This window comes from Corvus brachyrhynchos, unplaced genomic scaffold, assembly GCF_000691975.1.
Source record: "Corvus brachyrhynchos isolate BGI_N302 unplaced genomic scaffold, ASM69197v1 scaffold50, whole genome shotgun sequence".
NCBI lineage: Eukaryota > Metazoa > Chordata > Aves > Passeriformes > Corvidae > Corvus > Corvus brachyrhynchos.
The window spans coordinates 2,377,829-2,398,986 of record NW_008235964.1 but is presented as its reverse complement, the minus strand read 5'-3'; positions in this window follow the sequence as shown (position 1 = coordinate 2,398,986).

The following is a 21,158-nucleotide window of genomic DNA, read 5'->3' as shown; positions in this document are numbered from 1 at the left end:
GTGGGAGGAGGGAATGAGAGCGGGCTGCGGTGAGAGGGGAGCCGGGTGACAGCCAGACCCTTCGGAGGGGGCTCTTTTCCCCCACTCCCCTCGAATTATTTCCTCTTTTTAATACTTTAAAAGCGAAGAAGAGTAAGACAAGCGTTAGAACAGAGGTTAGATTCAGTCTCCTGATTGATCCAGGTGTTTTACCGCAGCTTTCGGAAGCTTTTTTGCGGAGATTTGAAGCTGTATTTGCTCAAGCTCAGTTTTCCCCAAGATACACAGCAATCTGCCCCGTTTGGTGAGATTTGTGCTCTTACAGCAGCGGGACAGCACTGAACATTTTACCCAAGGTGTTGGCTCCGTTAAAGACACAAGGGTTTTCCAAGCAACATCACTTTGGTTCTGGCTTAGGTTTCCTAAGATGTCTTGCAAGCATATTCTGTGCTGCTCTGACCTGCTGCCTGCAAACTTCCTTTGGATCAAGATTTTCACTTTTGGAGGGAGAGATGGTCTCTGATCCGGTCAAGGTGGTGTGAGTCGCTCAGCAGCGTACTGTCACCGCAGTACTTTGAGGGAACGCATCTTGTGATGCACTTGGAGCCATCTTCCACAGCCAGAAATATGTTAACAAGTAAACAAGTACCCACGATGAATGTGCACATGCTCGAGTTACAGTTTTGTTTCCAACTATTACACACACACTCTGGCCATACTAACCAAAGCAGTCAATAATTGCGATGGTATTATAGCCAGAGAGCAGGGAGTAGCCTGAATACAGCACCCTGACTAAACACATTTTGTCTATACATATGGATGTCTTTATGGCCTGTGTCTATCAGTTACTTTGTGTAAAAGCTCATCTGCATGAGTTAGGGTCACACATATTTCAAAGATAGTGTCTTCCCAGGCTTCAGTGCCAGGCTAGCAGAATTAGTGCCCTCTTCAAGCAAGAAATTCCAATATTAGATGGCACTTACTATCCCAGGGGACACAAAAGTATGGGATAGTCCTTCCTCTGAAATGAAAATTCAGATTTGCAGCAAATGCCAGAAAAGAAATGGATCCAGAACTTTTAAAAGCTTGATCAGCTTCAGATCATGTCTTGAAGATTAATTAGCTGATACCTTCAGATGAACCAAACTCTCCAGATCATGAGTCCTTAAAAACATTGATGCTCTTCCAGTTCTCCTCCTTAACACAAATAAACTGCACAGAAATGTATGAACTCTCGCTGTCCTAGAGAGCAGTTTAAACTAAGCCCTCAGTTCCCTCCATGGGCAGGCAGTGTGTCTGTGAACATGATGCTGCTCATCCTTGAACTGTGGTGGTGTTCAAATGCCTCTGACAGCAGCACTCTGGCAAAAGGAGAAGTCACTTTTCTGCGTTGGAAAATCCCCACAACTAAGTGCAATTAGAGATCACCACACCAAGCAACAGAAGTGAATCAGCCAATCCAGTGTTCTTCCTCTTGCTGTGATCTATGCAGGGTGATTCAAAGGAAAATGCACAGAAAACCACAGACCAAATATATAAAAAAATTCTCTTTTAGGAGATTTTGGGGAGATATCTAATGGGTCAGAGAAAAAAAGAATGTTACTATGAAATACCAACACTAGAACTTATGATGATTCTGTCCTCCCCAAATATTTTTCCTTTAATAAAAAATAATCTACTTTTTTCCCAAAATAATACTGATTTTCTAGGTAAGAGCACAAACACATTCTTCTTAAAATATAGAAAAAAGAGAACAAAAAGAATATGCTCAAGAATAAATCAACATCAGCATTAAAGTCACTTGGGTTTGTCAGGAATTTTGTATGTATGGACACATCAGAGCCATCTGGCTATCTGCACTTCTTCTTCACATGTGCTAGCTACATTGGAGATAAAAAGGTAAAATAGAACACTGACGAAAATTATGGGGCTTTCCAACACTCCCTCATGGACTTTGGGCTTATAAAATAGCAAATTAACTACAAAGAGACAAATGCAAAACTTTAATCTGTGAGATACCATCACACTCATATCTGATAGGCAGAGTATGCTAATTTTAAAAAGCAAATTGAAACAAGAACAAGCTTGCCACATTGATTTATTTGTATTTAACATGTGCATATGTGCAGGTCAGAGCATGATAATTAACTTTAAAAAGCAGTTTGAACTTCACAGCTGGGCTAAGAGAAATGGTTAAAGTTTTACTTTAGGTGTTTTGTAAGAGCATGCATTAGCTTCAAGCAAAACTCATGGAATGGAAATTACTTCTCCCAATTATGAGGTGGGGTTTCAGCATTTACTGGCATGAATCAGCCCTGTGAGTTAAATGAAAAGTATGCAAGACACTTGCTTTCCAGTCTGTGTATTTTGCAGCCTAACATGGGGATGAGGACAAGTATGTTGGACTGTGCTTTACAGCTGATTTTTAATCATTCCCCTATTACACAAAGCATAAAATGTGTTGTACAATTTGCTTCTGGTTCTGATTTCTTGCATGTGTGATTTATAACCAAGGGCAGTTATTCCAGGTCACATCACATATGTGAGGACAGAGTCAAGGCCCTCACTCAGCTTCAGAGTCAGAGAAGTTCTGGCTCTTGCAATGTGATCTGAGCAAGCAAATCCCCCTGGCCAAAACAAATAGAGCTGATTTTGTTCTGTCTATGCATGGTGTTTGCTTCTTACCCAAACAAGTCATCCTAATGGACCCACATCTAGCTTTAGACCTAAACACTAACTATAGCCATGAATAAGAAAGACAAGAGTGGATTTGGATGTTTACTTAACACATGGACTTGGGGGTTGGCCTTTATGTTTTGTTTTGTTTTGTTTTGATTTGTTTTGTTTCCCTTCACTTAGATTTTAAGTTCCTGAGGAAGTGAACATATTATAGGAGGCATTAGGACTGGAAGGTACACAGCTTTAAAAGAAGGCAGGAAACTAAGAATGATAAAGAGGAGAAAGAAAGGAACCTTCTGAGAGGCAGTTGGATGGTTAAAGGCAGCACAGTGGAATAGCAACAAATAATTTCGCTGGATTGGCTACAACTAGCTCTTATGAAGATCAGCAGGCTTGATAATCAGATTCTGCTTTGAACACAAGCACAGATCAAGACAAGATGAAGTGCCAGCTATTAGAAAGAAAAATGTAGTAAAGGGCATAATAAAGTGACCATCAAATAGAATTCATTCCTTCCTTAAAAATCAAAGGAATGTGTATACAGTAAATGTCCAGATTCCAAGTGATGAGAGAAAATGATATTAATGACTATTTTCTCTGTCCTCATTTATGAGTGTCAAATCACCTTAAAGAAACGCAGGGTTGTTAGGTAATCCAATTAATTCATCATTGTCTATTTTCTTTCTTACCGTTACAAGAACTAGGAAAGGTGTGAAATATATCAGCACTTTATTATGGGAAAGTGTGTTTGTTTTGAAGGTGTGCTAATATGAATAGCAATTTATTTTCTTTTTCACAACCAATAATTCAAATATTCAAGAGGTAATAAGGATAAAGGTCCTGGTGATACCACTGTGTGATCAGAGATGGCGTAAGGTCCTTGGACACAGTGTGTCAGTGGCCTTGTTCAGTGTTGGACTGGTCAGAAAGAGTGAAGCTTCTTCACCAAGGTCACAGCCTTATAAAACTGCTGGCACGTAACTAACAATGAGCTGTCAAACTGAATTAATCAGTTTGCTTCTTAATGCCTAAGGTTCTGTGAAAGTCCATTTTCAGGAGATAATTTTTCTTTTCAGAGCTTAAGAAAAATTAGGTGCTTAGGATCAGGATTGGTGCAACCACATTAAAGAATTATTACCTGTATGGGAACAGAGGAAAGCATTATGCTCTTAGCTTGATAAAAGTCCAGTTGTCTCACTAAATAGACCCTTCATGGAGTGGCTTCCCTGGAAGTCAGTGAGCCAGCACTTCATAGTAACTCTGCCCTTGAAGAGACTGCGATTTGCGCAAGGTTGTCATCAAGTAAGTCTTTCTGTGCCTGTACACAAGACATAAGCATATTCCTGGTATGCTACCAGGCCTTCATGCTTCCCCTTTTCAGTAAGGCAACCACATTATTGCTGTTTGCAGGGGAAAGACAGTGTTTTGGTCAGATTTTCCACTTTCTAGTCACTATGACTAAATGAGGTCAGTGGTACAAACAGAGTCACTGTTCTTGCACAAAGCTGGGTTTGAGTTTTTATCAAATCAAACAAGTCATCACTATTTTGCAAGCTGATGAGTAAGAATATGTATATTGAAGACTTGAGTGAAAGAAAGGAAAGGGTTGTTGATGCACCAAGGATGGCTTCAGGCCAAGCAATCTACAAATAGAAGAAAGCACAAATGCATAGAGGATGCAACAATGTGTAATCTGTGCATTCGAAGTACTTGGAATGAAGGTCACATGGTGCAAGGAGCTCTGTAAACACACAGGGAAGTAAGGCAGCAGCAGTTATGGAGCTATTTATCCAAACAGATAAAGAGAGATAGGAGGGGAGAGGAGGGGAGGAGAGGAGATTACTGCAGGATAGAGGGGCAGTGACATAGCCCTGAGCATCATGGCAATTTCCAGTACGTGCCACTCTCCAGCCTGGTACTTGATCCATTGCTGCACCTATGGGGCTCACAGCACTCAAGGGAGTCCTCTCACTCTATTGGAAGGAAGTTTTGGAAAGGTGTCTTTTTGTCATTGATTCACCTACTTCAGTGTTTATAGGGCATTATGTGAATTACTGGGTTTTTAAAAAAAAAAAAAAATAAAAGAAGGCTTATGATTTTTTTTGCTATTCATTGTAGGTTTGAAACACACTCCTACAAGCCTGATTATATAAAACCAGTCACCCCCAGTCTGGTCCCAGATAATATACCAGCACAGTCTTATTTCCCACCATCCTTCATCTTCAAATCAAGAATAATGACTGCATACCTTACAGTCTTTGATTTGTTTTGTTCTCTGTAAGCACAGACTAGGCTTTACTGATGGTATTTGCCAGCTAATTTCTCACTACATATTGTTTGCATTCTGCAGGCTGTTACTTTGGAAGAGGAGCAGAAGGACCATTTTGTATATGCCTTGTTCTTCCCTTAGCGTGTCCTCTTGGCTACTGTCCCATTTGCTCTCCCTAAGGAAGCTTTTGCCATGCAGAAGAAATAAAAGAACTTGTGTTTCCAGATGAAAGATGAGCAAAACTACTGAAAAAAAGTTTGTAATTTGAAGCATGCACGCCAAACAGAGCATTGACTGAAGCAATCTGAATAATGCCTGCTGTCCCCTGGAGAAGTCAAAAATCTGTGCATATGGGACCAGGGAACACTGAGGAATGAAATCGGCCTCAGAGATATCTCTTCTCCTACTAATCAAACCTGATCCTTTTGCCTTATGTCCTAGTTCTCAGTGGAGTTGGGATTGTAAACCAGATCTCTCAAGTAACCCAGTATGACCATTCTTCCATTTTCTTGAGGAAACTGAAGAAGCATTGGCTATTTTAATGTAAATCCAATGTACCCTCTAATTTCCCCAAGGTGGAAAACACTGAGGTGCTATAGAATTCAAGTTGTAATTCTTTACCACAACATTAAGGAATGCATTCTTGCTTCCAGAAAACTGATCCCCTTTTCTCAGACTGTCATGTTATCTGCCACGAGGCAAGGTTTGTCTATGGAATCAGCATGGTACAGGTGGGGTTTGCTGATGTTTTAGGTGTAGTACTGATCATTTTTGTCCTTTGTTGCATAGACACTACTGCATTCTTCTGACCTCCTAAAGAAGACAAAATTGAAGCTGTGCTTTTGATTGTGTTCTGTGCTGTATTCTTGGCTGTGTGAAGTCTCAGGAAGTATGGCCTTTGTCAAGGTAGAAACCTTTGTCACAGGTGCCTCCAAATGATCCTGATTCCATGGGGATGGGAGCTCTGTTTTCCTTTTTTCACTGTCAGTGCAGTAGATGTTCTGAGAGGCTCTAAGAAATGCTTTTTGCAGTATATGAAGTTGTCATACTTCAGTTATCAAAACCCTTCTTGAAAGCTACCCCACGGTATTCATTCGAACTTGTTGCATAAAAAGTCTGAGCAAACTCTTGGCCTGGATGGTAGAAGCTGATGAAGGCAGTGTGTGTTCAGTGGGGTTTAAGGGAGTCTGCTGAATTCTTTGTACAGTTTTCGGGCCTCGGGACAACCAGGATATGGGTTAATTTAAAATAATATTAAGTCATCAGCTTAAAATCAAATTTTATTAGTTAAAAAAGGACTGAGAAGTAGTCATAGACTCTGACCTATATATTTATTGTCTATTATGGATTGGAAATACACTTTATTGCTATTATTTTATTAGTTGCCTACTCAAAGTTAGCACAGGCTTCATGGAAGCACTTGATGCACCCAAAATACAGCATCACATCTCACATTGTGAACCAAGCCTCAGAATTTGCTATCCTACTGAAAAGTTTCTGTTGCTTTAACTTGCTTCTTGGCTTCTTATTGAAAGAACTACAATTTAAAGTGAGCCTATGCTTAATTTTTTTTTTTTTAGCAACATAAACATTCCACTAAATGTTTATCTTTTTTATATTAATGTCTCCAGAACATTTGTTAATTGAATCTCTATTTGGATATATTAGCAGTAGTATGTTTTAAGCCAAAAAGATTTTAAAAAATTTAAAATATATGGTCTGAATGGCAGCCAGAACACAGTATCTTCTCCAAAATTACACCTTTCTAATTTAAATTCATTTATTGCCCATTATTCAAAGTCAATTAAGAGTAAAAAAAGTCAAAAGACAAACACTGTATCGATACAAAATATTTAATAAAAGTTTCATTATTTGCCATTTTGCCATTTCTAACATTTAAAACACTTGTACTACTTCAAATTTATCTTAATGTGTTTCCAAATTATTGTGGAATTGGAGATAAAGATTTTCAGTAATATTTGAATGTACTCTTGCCTGTTTATTCCTTACAGCTTACTTATATTACAAACACTTCCAGAAATCAGTTAAATCTTTTTTTGCCAATATCAATAAATATATGTATAATACATACTTGCTCTTTGATTTATGTACATTCAACTTAATTTAGCAATTGCCAAAGAACACTCATTAAAATGTTCTAAAAGTTAGTTCCTTATCCTAATTGTTAAAAAAAAAATGCTTTTAAGTCAGGTTTTTCATCTCAAATATTAGAGTAGCAGAGGAAATACAGAGAAGGAAAAGTTAGTGTAACATGTTATGACTATAATATCATGCACAGCATATTTTTCTTTATAATTATTTTTATTTCCAGGGTAAGTGTTGGGGTTTTTTTTCTGAACATTAATTTACCTTGTAAATTATCTTAGACCAAATAAATTTTTGGAAATCTCTAAATTTTGCCATAAGAGGGCATTATTCATGCACTTAGACTAGAAAATGCGTCTCAATATACACACATACGTTATAGGAAATGTTAATTACCTACACTCATGCACCAATGGAGTAAAAATATTCATACCTCTGTTATTAGGAATACCTGAAAGGACTTACTGGGACAGGAGTAGTTCACTGTCCTGTGTTCTCTTCCCAGATAGCCTGAAGATACAAGGGAAGATAAAAGAAGAGGCAAAGTACTGCTTTTCCAGTTTGGAAGTTACCACGTAAGAAAACAAAGCCAAAGTTGGTGGTTTGACCTGTGCACAAAATTCAGAAAGTATGCCAAGGCAGGGTTAGCATTAGGCACTTGTTCGTGCCCTCCCAGAAAATGGAAGTTAGAGTTAGAACATGTGTAAGACAAAGTATATGAATCCTTAAGTTCCTGCTGTGAACAAAAAACAAAAAATAGGAAAGAAAAGTATTTAATCCTGAGCCTCTAACATTTTTTATCAGTGTTGTAAGTTATGAGAATGGGAGGAATACAGAGATGTGCCATATCAAAATATGGATCTTAGAAACCTTTGGGATGGAAAAGAATTGTCTTTTCTCCACTCCCCACCCAAAAATTCAGAGAAGTTAGATCCCAAAACATATTTTAATGGCTTCTGCTAATGTTGGTGGATGTTGGATTGTTTCCCAGAAAAATAGAAAATCTTCATTCTGGAATAAGAAGCAAACAAAAAATACACACTAAGAGCCCTGGAAGACTGTTATCATGCAAGCTGCAGTCCTGCTCTTGAACAGAGATGGACTTGGGAGTGCACACACTTGGTGTCTTGGGCAGGGATTGTCAACATCTCACCCTGCGCCTCTTCTGTCTGAAAATGTCTCTAGAACAGGATTTTCTTATGTCTTCATCTTCCACCCCAATCACGAATGGATTCTTTCAATTCTGAGTCTCTCAGAACACAATTTTCTGATTTAATATTATTTAGCATCTACGAAGGATGTATTTCATTGTCCTGTTTCCTGGAATTATGTACTATATCACATGATCACTACCTTTAAGTCCCTTTCACTGATAGCTATAAGGAAAAACAATTTGACAAGCAGAAGACAAATTGCTTTCAGATATGTTTTGGGTATTTTCCAGCTTGTCAGTTCTTTTTTTTTTCCATTGGCGTATACCAGAAATGAGCAGAGATCCAGCAGTAATCTGTTATTTGCAGAAACTGGTAGCTGAAATGTAGAACTGAATTTGGTCATTTTGTCATCGGTGCAGTTGTATGAAGAACTATTAATTAATATCAAAAGAATCCTGTGGGGGAAAGATTTATGTGCTTTGAATTTCAACCCACTTCATCACTGCATGGACATTACATTAGGAGTTGAAAAGCCAGAACTTCTGTTGGCACAAAAAATATTATTCTGGTGAAGTCAGTAAGTTCACTGAGTTATGAACTGACAAATAATTTATGTTAACACCTGCATAACTTTTTAAGATCGCAATACATTCCCCATGGCAATAAAACCTCAGTATCTGTAATGGAATTCCTGTTGTTAGAGATGAAAGTCATATCAATTAAATTCTTCATCTACAACCTCGGATTTTTTAACTTCTTTCTTCCTTCTGCTTTAGGAAAAATGACAAGAGTTTTGTAAAATTCATCAGATAACAAGTTCTTGGAATGAAGGACTACAGCCCAGATAAATTCCAACATTTGAGCTGATGTCTTTATTTGGAACAGGTTGAAATCAGACAGCTCCATGACTGGCTGCTTTTGGGAGTGCTGTCCTTGCTCCACTTGTGGAATGACAAGTGGAGCTGCTTGTGTGGATTTACATACATGCTTGAACAAATTGTAAGATTTTTATTTGTCATGCATACCAGCAGATGCTCCCCCAAAATTCTTCCTATATATATTTTTTTTTAAATCTTTGTTGATACTGCTGTAATACCAATTGTTACCTACATGCTTGAAGATCAAAAGCAATAGAAGGCAAATGGAACCCAGCTGTAGAGGGGTGTCCAGCTGTCCAGTAGTGTTTGTACCTGTTTGGGAGCAGGGAGCTTTCTGCCCAGGAACCTCCTTTATGTTGCTAGCAGGTTTACATTATCTTTTACTGGTAATAAGTGCAATAAAATGGCAGTGTACCTCTTCCATTGTTTTGGTTCTCTATCAGAAACATTGTGCATCCTGGGAACACACATTAGCTACGGGTTTCAGGGGGTTTCAGTACTTTTCCACTACAGGTCTCAAGGTTTTTTTCCAGTACCCTTAAACTCACAACTGCTTTGTGAAATGTTATTTTAGGCAGTTTATTAGATTTTTTTTTTTTTGGAAACAAGCAGGGTAGTCGTTTATGAAAGAGCTGTTACTACTTTCTTAGAAGAAAATATCTGTTATCACTTCAAGAGTCACTGGCTTCCAAAGGCCAACACATACACTTTCCTTCAGTCTCTTCTGTGTAATTGCTCTAAAGGAAAGCTGCAGCCTTCTACAGGCTTCAAACTTGTACCCCTGTGTCCCATTCTTCTGTTTCTACCTGGTTGATGGAACTAGTTTTATTCAGTCTGGGTCTGGCAAAAAAGCAAAATGAGACTCTAAAGAAGTATCTTCTATTCACTGTTGTGGTTCTGGACTAAAAGGAAGCAAACAAACAAATAAAAAAACTTTTCCCCAACACACTCCCCCAGCAAAAACCTGATATATGTGTACAACTCTTAAGTTTCTTCTGTGATCTTGATAGTTAATTCCTGTGTGTCACAACTTCACCTCCCTTCCTATGTGCCTTGGCTTTACATCCCACAGAAAAGGAGAAAGGAGACTCCCTCACTGCATTCTTTCTCCAGCTTCTCTAATTGAATAGGAAACTTTTCAGAAAGTATCTGTCTCTCAATGCCTTTTTCACCTAATGCTATATTGCCTCTAGGTGTTTTTTTAAAGCCAATCCATTATGACTCAAGCAAAACTGAAAAGCTTTTAAGAAGCTATCAGCAATACCCAGTAACACCAGAGCATACCTGTGTTTTTGATGTCGTACAAATCTACTTTGTCAGAGATAGCGTCACACATTTGCAGTATTTGTGTGAGACATCCTTTCAAACGCAGAGAAGGCATGAAGCTGGCAACCTGGCTAAACCTGGGAGGGGTCACTGCAGGAAAAAAAAAGAATATTTAGCAGGAGTATTTTCTATCCTATTTCAAACTCTGTCTGTAAGCATTCAAAGAACAATTCTGATATGCAAAAACCCCCAAATCTTTTAAAGTGCAAATGAATATTTGTGAGCCATCTCAAACAGCCACAGGATTCATTCATGCTTATCTTCATCTTTGGGTAATGACTGATTAAAAATACTTTTGAATAATGAAGGCATTGTCAAAAATCAAGTCTATTCACAAAAGGTACTTGAAAAGAAAATGATGCTTAAGTTGTTGAATACATTTTTCATTCTGAATAGTTTGTTAGACTACTTGCATCTTAGGGAGAACGTTGATTTCCTAGGTTTTAAAATACGGGTTCACTTTGTAAATATTTAAAGATGCTAATTTTATCTTCCTATCATAGAAACTAATTTTGGACAATAATCTTTTAAAGCATCTTTGCTAATGAGGAGGTATTTTGAAATCTCTGCTGACTACTTCACAACTTGTTTGGTGGTTTGCACAGGTGCAGGGTGATGTAAGTCACAATCAAAAGAGAGTGATTTAACTTTTAAGGTGTTTTTTATGTTCCCTTTACACAATTGCAATACATGAAAGACAGGTGATTTCCAAAAATTGAGTTAGTAAATTTTATGGCACAGAAACAGAGAATTTGTATACAGATCATCTGCTTTCAGTAAGCAGACCTCTCCCTCCTGCACAGTCAAAACAAAAGTGATTATTATATGGGATGTTGTAGTATAAGGGAATAAAAAAAATTTGGGTTTTGGGTTTTTTTATCACTTAGATTCCCTTTAGAGGTTATATCACCTTAGCTGTTACAAGTAAAAAAATAAACTACAAATAACAGCATCAAAGGGAATTCAGAGTAAAAGTTCACTTTCTGAAAAAAATCAAAAACATAATATCTACTTATCTACATAAGCTTATCTACATAACCACCAGAGAATTAGAATTAAAGTATGTTTTATTAGCATTTGCAGATCTAAAAAGAACATCAAGATCAAATGACCAATAAAGCTTTTATTTTTTAATCTCTAATCAAAAGAATTTCACATCCTTTCATATTTAAAATATACATAGAATCCTAGACACTAAAATGTTCAATTCTTTCAATTCTGTGTCATACCCATTTTCTTTAAAGTCAACATTTTCTTTAGAAATTTCTCTCTGAGGGTGAATCAAAATCTTCAAAGCTATCAAAGCTGTTGCTCTACATTAGTAAACTTGTACTTTATAGGAAACAACTGAAAGTGTTTTTTCTTTCTTCATATCTGCCTAAGTTGTAGGTTTTATCAGAGCATCACATAAAAATTTGGCTATCTTTTGGGGGTTGCTTAAATTAAAAAATTATACTATATATTATATCATCATATCATACCATATTAAAATATATCATACATAATATAATCTGTCATAAAGGAGTGCATGGGTTTCTTTGTAATTTATATTCATATTAGCACATGCTACTCAGCTGCAGTCACTGGAATTATCTCATTGGCACCTTTGTCACATGAAAAGTGAATTGAACTAAACTGCCAAATCGCAGCATGATTTAGGTTTGCAAGGATTTAATCTCACTCAATCCCCTTTAAACATGGGACTAACTCTGGAGTTAAAGCCAACCTCAAAGTGAGATCATGTTGCTCCTTATCCCATCAGCTCTTGAAAATCTCCAAGGACTGATGTTCAGTCACCTGAGCAGCCTGCTCGGGGAGGTGCCCATAGGCACCCTTGCATCAAAGAATTCTTCCTCCTGTCTAAACTGGAGTTTTCTTATTGCAGTCCATCCTTTCCTTGATCACCCCTTGTCCTTTCACTGTGCTCCAGGAAGAAAAATCTTCCTCTGTTTTTACCACTCCCTTTTATGTAGTCAAGCCTGTTATTTGATCCCCTTTGTCTGTCCTATTTTCTTGTCCTGTTTGCTCTTCCTTGCCTTTAAGCCAGAATTTGGTCAATTCTGATCACAGGCTAGTGGCCATGAGGCAAAGCTTAGGACAGCATGTGAGGCAGGAGGAAATAAGATTTTTCTCTTTCATATACAAACAGCAATAGGGTATTTCTGAATCTGTGACTAAGTGGGCATGAGGCAGGAGAGAAAGATATACAATACAGTTGCCCAATCTGTGCACAAAAAGGCAGCTGCAACAGAGAGTTAAACTTTCTGAGAGTAATTTTTAAATATGCGTTTGAATTTATAATTGAGGGCTGCTGTTCATAGCACAAGAGTATGTATGAGTAGTCCATGAATGAATACCTCACTGGCAATCTGGCCAACTTTGTGTAAGGGAAGTGAACTGATGAATGTATACCATATGTTTAGATTGTGCAAGTGGATGCAATCCTCAGTGACTTCAGAGAAGCTGTCCTTGTTTACACCAGCTAGGAGTTAGCTTTGTGCATGTAATTTTCAGCTGAATAAATGCAGATGTTAGCTTTATACAAAATTTACAGAGTTTTAGGTTACCTTTGTTAAACAAGGCAACTAGCCCACAAGTTTGGATTTGGCAGCAGTGCTCTGCACGGCTGTCTGAGAAGAGACATAGGTTTGGAAGTGAATGTGGCATTTTTTGAGCCTTTGGAAATAACAAATGTTCATATGTCCTACTGTAAGAGAACTCCTCCAAGGCAGAGAAAATAAGGAAATTAAAAGGAGGCTATATGGAACCTGAAACAGTAAAATATGGCAGGATAATATGTGTACCTGAAACTTCACAAATTGCATGCCTCTCTTTGGCCAAAATACATGAGTAACTGCATCACCTACAGCACTGGCATCCTATAGATGCTTCCCAACAGCCAGCTGAACTTTCTTCAAGTCTGCGTTCAATTTATTTACTCCCATTGCAGAAAATTTGGGCCTTCCTTCAGATACTGCCATTATCTGATGACAGATGCCATAACAAAATTTTGACTTGTGATTAATAACTCCAGCAATCTTCCTGTAGTCAGTGTGATGGCTCACAAAATTTAAGAGCTACCCAGAGCAGAAAAAGAGTTGTAAGGACCAAACATTTAGTTATTTAACTGCACTGGCAAGATTTTAAAGCCCTTGAGAACATGTCAATTAAACATGAAAAAGATACTTACCATGATGATATATTTTAATTCATGACGAGAATATATAGTGTATTAAACCTGGCTGACATTTTCAGCAGTGTTTGCAAACAGATCTGGGATAAACAGCAAATGAATGATACTGCTGACAACAATCTAACAAAGCAAATGTCTTTTGGTACAAACTATCATAGACAAAATTTCCGGGTGCTACATGTGCCAGCTTGAATGACTCATGGATCTGGATCCCAAGGCTCATCGTAACTTCAGAAAAAAAGTAGGTAAAGATGTAGCTTGTATCTTTATTATCATGTATATGCTGATCAGTATAGTATCACTGCTTGAAGATCATATGACTCATTCTCTGATGTTAGTTTGATGTTTATTTATCAGTAACATCTGTAAATGCAATCAACTCAATCATAAAGCTTATAAAGAATCAAAATCTGGTTTTGTTTCAATGTGTTGTGAGATTAAAATTGTAGTCCTGGTGTTAGGGCTCTGCACATACTGATTAAAAAAAATCCCAAGGCCTGTGTCCTATAGAAGGTTAGAGTAGCTTGGCAGGGTGAATCTTCCAGGCCTTTTGTTCTGTGATCATAGATCTAAAAGTTATTGTGGAAAAAAGAATTACTCCACAATGCAAGAGACCTTTCCACTGACATTTTATGTGACAGGGGGAAAATAATTTCTCTTAAACAGTCAACAGATTTTTCTGCAATATCATGTGCTTCTCTTCCCACTTTCTCTTTGTTTACTGAAAGGTTTGCTCAGTCATTTTTGCACTGGAATAAATTTACTAGGCTGACAAGATTCACTAATGAAGACAAAGACATTCAGATCTGCGAAGCTTGCTATGGTTTTTCTCTCCCTACTTCTCCTGCTAATAGGAGGTCACTTCCAGCCTGAGTTACAGGGTTAGAGACAGCTCTGAATGCCAATCAGGAACATGCTGTATCCATTTGTGTTTTTAAATAATTGCACTGTGTCTTTGACTTTGGTTGCCTTAATGGTAAGTTCCTGTGCTGGTAGCCAGTACACCATACAATTTCTGTAAGTCCATCTCTTTGATCTTCTCTTCAAACTACACGGTATTCTGGTTTTCCAGCTAAAATTAGCTATCCAACTGGCATCCCTGCTCTTTCTTACAGCTCTTTAAAAGTGTTCACCCTCAATTTAAATGCTGACTTTAATAAGCCAATGTAAATTGTTCTATGCTGCTATTTTATTTTTACAGTACTCTGAACTTCTTCCTCCATTGGAAAAAATTCTACATTTTGCATCTTCATATTTCACGTTTTCAGGACTATATTCTCAGTCCCTGAATAAAAGTCTTTACACTGTGGACTATAATAGTTACACTATTAGCTGTAAAAGTAGAAAGTATGTCACTGATCTCCCTTTAAGTGATCAGTATCCATCCTCACTTTCTTTTAAACCAAAGTGAATCAATTGAACCTAATGAGGAGTGATAACATTGCACACCCTGCGCATGGGAATGGTAATTCCTGCCAAAAGCTCTTTTTGGAGCTTTGGAGGAGCTGTATCAATAAGAACTCAAAGTAGGATAGTGAAATATTAACATAGTGCAGGAATTATCTCCATTCTCCCTTCAGCAAAAGCAAGTATCTACTCTTTCTCCTCAATTCTAATTCATATAAGAAAGGAAAAGACCAGTGTCTCTGAGAAATAACATAAATGTATGCCTTCATTGTCTAGGAAAAAGATATATGAACATAAAATGGGAGATTCTGGCACTGTGGTTACAGTTTCATTCAACTAAGTGCTGAATTCAGGTATAGAGTTTCTGGAAAAAGTATATTTTTCAACTAAAATAGAAAACAGTATTTGCAGCACATAGGAAGCCAGTGACTACCAGCACAGTCCTGCAAAACCCATGAAATTAGTCACATCAAGACATCCCCTGCCTCGTTAATGTGGAAACTTTTAGATTGAATTCTTAAGTCTCTCTCCCAGTTTTTGGCTGAGCTTTTGTCTCAACAGACAATGAACCTTCCAGAATTTCAAACTGCTGAGAGTGCTGTTGTTTTCCTCAGATGTCTTGAGGCAAAGTGGTAGAAGTCAGCTCTTGGTGCTTTTCTTAGAAAATATGGCCAAGGCAGTTGCAAATGTGGATGCCATATAACTGTAAATATGTGTCATAGAAAACATGTCCTTCAGCAGACACTGTCTATAGGGAAGTCTAATGCTGCCTAATCCTCTTCATAGGGCCACACCTGAATGTAGCCAGGTATGAGTACTAGAGCACAAGCTGCTGTAGTACTTTGTCACCTGAATGTCTCTCTCCCATCTCCGAAACACAACAGGTAATTTCAACAATGAAATATCTGTTATAAAGTCATATAGTTATCATCAGGACTGCTTAGCATATTGTGATTTTTGGTAATCTCACAGGTTTAAAACACACTGGACTATTTCTATAATTCTTTTAACATCACTGATACAAAAATTTTATGGAAACAAAAGCTCAGAGTCTGTCAGTGGTCAAGCAGGTAAATAAAATATGAATAATTTTAAGGAAAAAAAATTAAAAAAAATTAAAAAACATGATTAAGCTAATGTATGATTCCTGGTTTCATAATCTGTTTACCTTCGTATTTCAAAAAAAGGAACAAGGGGCAATAAGGTTGAATGAAGATGTAAAACAACTTTCACCAAAGCAACAGCTGAGCAGGTTGGACCTCCTCAGCCTACAAAAAAGAAAGTTTATGAGTATGATAACGATCAGCAAAATATTTAGTGCCATAGAAAAGGTAGATAAGGATCTATTTGTGTTTTTTCCAGTACAAGCTCCATCAGATGGTCGGTCCCCTTCTATTACCATCTGAGAGTACAGAATTTCAAAACAAACAAAAAGGAGCGATTCTTCATGCAACAGGTTTTATGACTGCATAGTTCTTTGCCAAAAGATGCTTTGTTTGCAAAACATTTGTATGGATTAACAGATAGATTGAAGGAGCACTTATAAATAAATCTGAAAGTAGATGGAGGCAAAGAGAATATTATGGGTGAAATATCATAGCAGCTTGGTCTGATTCTCTTTTTCCTGATATTTCCACAAGTGGATATTTCTGGAGATCTTACTGGGCTAGATGGACTCTCAGAGCAGTGTGGCTGATTTTATATGTGATGAAAACTGTCACAAAAGGTATGTCTTACAAGTACATCCCTGCAGTGGTTCTGCCATGAAAGAATATGGATTTCCTAGTTGTCTGGAATTTAGAGAAAAAGAGGAGGTGTAAAGTAGGGATAAGATCTTGTGTCTCAACATGTGTGACCAGAAAGCTTTCCATATGGAAAGGGATCATTTTCTTGCATTTCATTTTGTTGTCTTAAGAGGACCAATTTAGTTATAGAAGCCTAGCATGATATGCCCGGGGATATTGACTCATACAGCAGGCAGACATATGGAAGCTCTGAAAATGAGGATTAATAAGTAAGTCTTCTTCAAACTTAGTAATTAAATTGATCTTACTCTCTTCTGGTAGTTTGGTGATGATCCATAAAGCTGGATGAGACATATTTGATCATGTGCCATTATTAAGTACCCTATAATTTATTTAAGGTTTGATCTTGAGAAATGAAAACACTTCTGCAACATCTGAAGACTTGCAAAATTGCAGGGCTTAACACTTAGCCAAATTGGTGATTAGCAAGAGCAGAGAAGTTAGCCCTATGGTCCTGGGCAAATTCCAACTAATTGAAAGTACTATATATAGTGGTGCCTACCTTTTCTCCCTGGTTTGGTATGGATACAGTATTTCTCAAACCTTCTCCCAGAAAAATAGTGTGCTAAGGTAAAAAAATTCATGTTTCATGCCCTATATGTGGCTGTATTCCAACAAAACAGAAATCCTGAGAATGATAGCACAGCTACAGATATCTCCTAGATAACTGTTAAGTGTAATGCACTGACTTTGTATAAGGGATCAAAACATGCAGTGATTTTTTTTCTCATGTATCTAACGTATAGACAGATAAATAGGTTCCACTGAATGGCTTAGAATCATAGGCTGTGACAATAAACATTGTGTATTTTGAGCATGAAAGAATAAGAACACCATTTTTATACAGCTCATAAGCTGTATGAGCTTTTGGCGAGGGGACATCAGAACAAAGTTCTATTATAAAGAAGTAGGAATCCTGACATCAAAATAAAGGTCATTTACTGAAGTTTCCCATAATTGTATGAGAAAAAGAATTAAATCACTTCCCCCCCAATGTAGTGGAAGGTTTTTTCTACATGCTCATGAGAGGATGGATAAGATTTGCAGATGATGGGTTATATCTCCCATACTGGCAGCTCTAGTATCTTGACTGTAGACAGCACAGTCAGCAAGTTCAGTGGGATGATGTCAGTTTACTCCTAATGAAGTCTGAGTATGATTTTTAGAGCCTTTGAGATCTGTTGGGACTGTGAACACAGACATATTTCACATAACTCCGAATATTTTAAAAAAGCTCTTCTGGATAAAACACTGCAATGATATAATAAAATATTAGGAGATGGCCACAGTTATTAAAAAAAAAGTACCCTTTTGTAGAAGTCACCTCTGGAACCTTGTGACTATCAAAATAAGATCTAACATCTCTCAGGACAAAATTTCTCAGCAAGCCCATGTACAGTCCTAATTGTTGCATCAAAGACAGTGGGATGCATGTGGATTTCTGAAGGTGCAGGGGAAGGGGATCTGTCCCATGGCTGTGAGAGCAGCCCAGCAGCTTTCCCCTGCCTGACTCAGCACAGGTTTCCATGGCAGTCTGGGCTCCAGTGCTGGGAATGCCAGAGTTGAACAAAAAAGTGTGGTTTTACAATACCCCCTTACTCCACTGCTGTGTCTAATCTTTGCATTTCTCACTTCTGTGTGCTGGCAGCAAGCACTGATATCGGTTTGAACTTTCAAGTTGGAATTGTTTCTATTAACAATGACAGTTCTCTGTACTAGGCTGCTCTTAGGGGGAAAAAAACTATAGTTCTACATACTCAATTCCTATCTGTCTCATAGAGATGCAAAAAGATTCCAAGGTGTTTTATCATATACCGCTGTGCTTGACCATGTGAATTCTTTGAAATGTTTGGCTGCAAGGTGTCTGTCAATTGCTAAAAGCCCATTTCCGCTTGGTGACTGTGCTTGGCTCACCATGAAATACCACAGTGAAAGCTTAAAGCTTAAAGGTTATTAGTAGTTCCTGTATTTTATTTAGCTAAGGATTTAATTTTCACTGAGTCCCCCTTCTATTCCAGAAACAGATAATTAACTCTGCTAAAACCTGTATCCTGTGCTTATTTCTACTTGATAGAGAACAAAAATTTATACTCTTTATACTATCCTTCTGCAGCATTTTATGGTTCTGAGCATAGTTTTAATGGATTGGGTTGATATGAATGAACTGTATAATACTTGACCTTCCTAAAATCACGGATTCATAGAATGGTTGGGTTAGAAAAGACCTTAAAGATCTAGTTCCAAGCCTCTGCAATGAGCAGGGACACCTTCCAATAGACCAGTCTGCTCAAAGTCCGGTCCAACCTGGCTTATGTGGCATCCACAACATCTCTGGGCAACCTATTCAAGTGTCTTTCAAACATAACAGTGAAGCATTTCCTTCTTAGATTTAATCTGAACCTTCTGTCTTGCAGTTTGAAGACATTTCCCCTTGTCCTGTCACCACATGCCCATGTAAAAAGTCCCTCTCCAGCTCTCTTGTAGCCCCCTTTAGATACTGGAAGATGCTCCAAGGTCTCCCTGGAGCCTTCTCCAGGCTGAACAATCTCAACTTTTTCAGCCTGTCTTCACAGGAGTGATGGTCCAGTCCTATGGTTATCTTTCACTGGGATTAGATTTTTATGTTCTTATCTCTCTGGGATGATCATTTCAGTTTGGTTTGGTTTGGTTTTTTTCCAAAGGAGTGTGATTTACATTTCTGCGTTTTCATAAATAAGATTTTTTTTATATATAATTTGACATGGCATGGTCATTATCCTCAGTAATATTGCACAGCTGTATCTGAGGATGTGTTATGAAGGTAATGGGATTGTGACAGTGTAAACAAAGGAAAAGTATAAGGGTAATAGAGGAAGAGAAATTTGTCTGCTGAATATTTATGAATACACTGAAGAGCACAGACAAAACATTCAGAGTATTACCTAAGTCTGGGGACAGGAGCAGGAGAAATAGCTGGGATATTGATTTGGCATCAATTACAACCTTCACAAGTTAAAATAAAACTGAATTTCAAAGTAAAAATAGTAATTAAAAATCAGTTTGGATATCTGAAGCATTGGTGTCTGCTCAGGTTAAAATGAGTACCAATCGTTATATCTGCAGCATATTCTGAATTGTTTGCTCCCTGTGCTTTTGACAGCAAACTTAATTTGTAGTCAGGAATTCAGTTTCCAATGTGGATGAGGTTTTTGAACTCTCTTAGCTAACAGACCTATTGTTTGTGTAAATGTTGATGGGATTGTGTCTCCTCCTTTCTTGGTACAATAATTGCATTTGTTGAAAACCTATATAGAACTTCAAAAGCTCACACACCAAACAAAATGAAAATGCTTCTGTGACCCTGTTAACCCACATAAGCTGACGTCTGTTATTACCAATTCTCTTTATGCTTAAGGGAAATTGCTTCTTTTTTTCCTCTGCAAACAGTTGTTACATCTTGGGTCAAGACAGTTCAGTGTCCAAATAAAGAGGAAGCCTGATTTTATGGCATGAGTCACTGATCTTATGATGCAAGTGGTGTGCTTTTATTTGGGGCTGGGAATTTTGAAGGGTAAATGACTGAGCCCAGCATCAAACTGCGTATCCAGTAAATGTGTGGGGAGACTGGCCATGACACACACAGGAAAGACCAGTGACATCTATTTTAATATTTTCCACTCATAATAGAAAAAAAAGTCCATGCTCTTTTTATAATAATAATTAGGGTCACAATAAGTTTCTGTGTTGAACTTTGTCAGGTTAGATAAGTTTAATAAAGACTAAACAGACTTGTAAAAATATTGAAAGTGCTTCAATGTTTTGGTATTTCCATTTTGGATTTTATTTGCTTTTGGGGATATAGTACATAATTTTTTTTTTCCAAAACACAGATGTGAAATTCTTTGTGTCACTAGAAGCTATTAAAATGGTAATGTTTTATTTTTCATATTTCTGATTTTTTCTTTTTCCTGGAAGAAATAGAAACTGTGGAGAGAACTGTAATCATTTGTTGCCTGCTATCTTGTGGTTTTTGATTGATGATTTAGCTGAGAGATTTTCAAGTGCTATGTAGACATGCAGAGCTGCTACCAAAGCACTTAATGGGATTTTCAGAAGTTTCTGACTTACCCTGCTTCCACTGGGAGGTAGGACCATCCTGCTAGGCATCTCTAGGCCACCAGGAATTGATTTGTTTTCACATTCCTCTGCCAGAAATATGTTATAAACCTTGGCCTTTGATCCTTACTACTGAAGGTATTTAATCTCATTATATTTATACACTATTGCACAGGGAATTTGAATCAAGTCTCTCTTGGGAGACTATTCTTTAAATTATTCTTCATATTTCTGTATTCTTCTTCCAAATGCTTTACTTGGGTTGTT